We start from the raw sequence: 4,369 nt of genomic DNA, 5'->3' as shown, positions 1-4,369 counted from the left end.
TCGACCACAATCAAGCTGAGCTCGGTAACTTGACAGCCAATCCATCCCTAAGATTACCTCGTAACTCTCTAAGGGGAGAACTAACAAATCAGCCGGAAAAACCATATCTTGGATAATGATTGGAACTCTTAGAATACAGCCTTCAGTTTCAAGAACTTGATCTCCGGGAGTTAGAACGGGAATGGATAAATTCACCTTAGTGAATTCTCCATCGAATTGGGATGCTACTTCGGGAGCTACAAAACTATGTGTTGCTCCTGAATCGAAAAGGATGTGGGCGGATATTCCACCCACAAGCAAAGTCTCTGACAATAATTGACTTTACCGTCAATTACTTACTCAACCACTTTTATAATATTTTTATATCACTAATTCACAAATCAATTATTTTTTTATTTTTAATAAATTATGCAACACTCAATCGGATAAGAAAACAAACCTGAAATCGGACCCTGAGGTGGTCCGGATGGTCCTGGTAACTCTAAAGCGTAAGACCTACCAGCAGTGGCTTGACGCTTAGCAGGAGGTAAGGGTAAAGGTGGGTTAACTGGTCTGGCAGGTCGAGCACTCGAAACAACAGGCTGAGCAAGATGAGTGCGTGGACATGATGTCGCATAATGTCCTCGCTCTCCACACGTGAAACAAGTGATGTGAGATGGTACAGCCGGTTGGAACTGTCCCACGGTCGGACAATCCCTCCTAACATGGCCCAGCTGGCCACAAGTGAAACAAGTCGGGGTTCTAGGTCTAGAACCTCCATAACGACCTCCCCAAAAAGCTCTACCTCCTCGTCCTCGCTGCATAGCAGAATGCGGCTGAGGCTGGAACGGAACAGATGGACGTCTAGGTTGTGCGGCATTGCTAGAAGAAGCTCTCTCAGCAGCAATGGCCTCCTCAACGTTCACAGCACGCTCAACAAGATCAGCAAGCCGATGAAACTCTACTGCCTCAAGTCTGCTCCTGATATATGGGTTAAGTCCTCAAAGGAACTTACGGATAATCATCATCTCGTCCTCTTGACCATAGTGGACATACTTCCTGAGACGGGTGAACTCTGCCTCATACTTCCTAACAGATAATCCTCCCTGAACTAGCTCCATGAATTTAATCTCCAATCGATCACGGGCTTCCGGTGGGAAGTACTTTCGAACGAACGCTGTACGGAAGTCATCCCAACTCAGATTGAAGTCTCCAAAGTTCCTCTCTACGCATAACCACCAACTGATGGCGTCCTTCTCTAAATTGTAAACAGCCACGTCTTTTTTAAATTCTTCCGGACAACGGGTTGCAGCAAAGTTCTGCTCGAGATTGTGAAGCCACGCATCAGCTTCAAAGGGATCAGTGCCTCCCTGGTAATGCTTCGTCCCCAAGTTCTTCATAATCATGATTATCTTCAGGAAGTCCGGGTGAGAAGTGGTAGGTACTGGAGCTGGCTGAGCATGCTGTGCTTCTCGCTGTGCATTCAATGCTTGATATTGCAAATTCACCATCTCAGCCATCAGTTCCAGAAGTGCTATCATAGCTGGATCGGTTGGCGCTGGTTGAGGTTGTGCTGACGGAATAGGTGCGGCAGGGGCCGGTGGAATATGAGCGGCAGGAGCCGGTGTAATATGAGCGGCAGGAGATGCAGGAGCTGCGGGATGATCTCCATGCACTGGACTATCGTGTACCACATCCACCTCGATGTCCATAAAGTACGGGTCTGGAGACAAAGGAATGTGCTCCAGTGTCTGATCATATGACCCTTCAGACGGGTCAGTCTCAAAGCTAGAGCCTGAAGGTGTAGCCTCAAAGCTAGGAGTCGGAAGTGGTGCCGGAGTAGATGGCGGCTAGGAGTCTGAAGATGATGAAATAGGTATCGGTAGATAATGTCCACCACGATGTGCCTGTCTCGGTGGCATCTGCAACAAAAGATCATGGCAAGTTTCTACCCAGGTCTATCAATTCCTAAAAGAAGGAACAAACCAGCATATCCTAATTATCCTTGCGACACATTTTTGACTCGAAAGTTTTTTGAAACAAGTCCCATTCTAGCATCGTATAACAATGCTCTGATACCACCTTTGTGACACCCCCGATCGTAGATAACCGAAAAATGACACGGTCGATGTTCCCTGATGGTCGACCCGAGGTTCTCCAAAAAATCCGATCACCTTAGACCAACAACCAAAGAACACAGACACTCCTATCGGATATTACTCTAGGCTTTTCAACCCGATAAAGCAATATTCGATAGTTAGTTCGTCCCGGACAAGGACTAATATCATATGAGAACTTGTGATTTATAAACATCTTTTATACATTATTTATTTACTTTAAACATCTTACAAACTGTTATAGTTTACCCTACGGCCTATCGCCCAACAACGTTTTAAGTAAATATACATCAAAACGTACGTTGCAAGGACAACAAAATACTACCGCTGGTTGGCCGCTCCTTCCATCCAAAACATTTAAGTGTCTCCCACCTAAGGGTTACCTGCACACACAAATGAGTCATGAGCAACTAGTTTACTCAGTGAATCTAGAATCACAACACAATCAATAATAAATCAAGCAATTATCAAATGCATATACATGATCATGCAAGTACTAGTACTATACTTTAATATCGATCATCATTGTGAATTCTTATTTTAAACATCACTTCCACAACACCCGCCCGTTATCATACTCATATAATACAATATATATACTAGACCCGAGAAACCACTAAGGCTAACCGAGACTAGTGAGTTAGCATCACCATGATTGTCGAATGTCAGGTATGAACAATCCGACACTGCATCGTCATGCAGTACACGGTCTCCAGGGAGCTACCCCATCATCGTGTCTTCATGACCTTGTTCCATTCGCAGGACCAAGTCACGGTAATGCGGGGGCTTTAGGGAAATGATAGTGAATACAAGACTTCACATCATTTTACTTCACATTATTTTACTTCCATATTTATTTCAAATTAATCTATATTTAATCCTTAATTAATCATAATTAACTCTTAATTAATCCTAGATTAATCCTTAATTAATCTCGTACTAATCTTTAATTAATCCAAGATTAGTACTTAATTAATCATGATTACTCCTTAATTAATCTCAGATTAAATTCTTAATTAAACCAAGATTAATTCTTAATTAAACCAAGATTAATCCATAATCAAAACCATGATTATTTCATAATTAAGATTAGTACTTGGGAACAAGTACTATGATTATGATTAACCTCACTTTAACCTTTTGATTAATCTTTAAGTGTAAGTGTTTACACTAAGTAAACCCATACACTTCTTAAAGGATTCAAAGATTTTACTATCTAGTTGAGATACTACAATTTAAACTCAATCATGTACACATTCATGATCTATCTCATCTTCTCTCTAGACTCACCTAAAGATTAGTCTTGAAACTGGCTAGGACAAGACTTGAGTTCCACTTGAACAAGGCTGAATGGACAGGACTGGATACTTCAAGCTTTACTCTACCTCTGACCAAGATGAACCAAAGGACTAGATGGCCTCAGCTGATCCTCTTCTCCAAGGTAAGCTTGTGGCTAGACTGATCAAAGTGAAAGATCAAGGTCTGATCATGATCTGAACTCAACTAGGTCTAGGGTTTTATTTAAAAATCTCACCTTCTGATCTTTCTCAAGGTAAGAAACTAAGCTAAGGTTGAAGATTAGGTCACCACCAATTTTTTCTTGATTTATTTTCTTGATTTTTCTCACTGATTTTTCTGTTCTTCTTTCTCTCTTTCTCTCTGAAATTCTCTAGGTTTTTCTGCAGGGTTCTGAACGTGGGAAGCAGCTGGAGAGGGGTTAAATATGAGGTGAGCTTGCTTCAGGTGAGGGTTTCACTCAGGACAAAGCTAAGCTGAGTGTGGACAGCTGGCCAGCTGCTTCAGCACTCTCAGCACAAGCTGCTGTCCTTTCCTTAACCTGAAGAAACTCCAGCCCTTTCATGTGCTTCTCACATGACAATCTAAGAAACAAGGCAAGCAGGCAGCTTGTGATTGTCATGTGACAGTTACTGAAGAAGCTAGGCAAGCAGGCAGGTGCAAGTCATGTGATTAAAGACTGAGCAAGCAGGCTGGTGGAAGACATGAGTCTGGTCCAAAATTAATTGTAGCAGTTGGTTGATAATTTTCAATAATTTTTCAACCAAATATTCCTTGTCTTTGGCTCTCGTCTTGTTCTCGGAAAATCTCTTCCAGTTTAATAAAAATTCGACCAAAATATTAAGACTCGACCAAACTATCAAGTGAAGGTCTTTCAACCACAAGACAGTCCCTTCGAGAAATTAATCTACCGGGTCGATCTTTATTTTTATTAATCCTTGTTGAACCAACTAAAAACTGGTCGAGCGGGATTTTTC

This window comes from Brassica napus, unplaced genomic scaffold (assembly GCF_020379485.1).
Source record: "Brassica napus cultivar Da-Ae unplaced genomic scaffold, Da-Ae ScsIHWf_2841;HRSCAF=3621, whole genome shotgun sequence".
NCBI lineage: Eukaryota > Viridiplantae > Streptophyta > Magnoliopsida > Brassicales > Brassicaceae > Brassica > Brassica napus.
Note: the sequence above shows the minus strand (reverse complement) of the source record.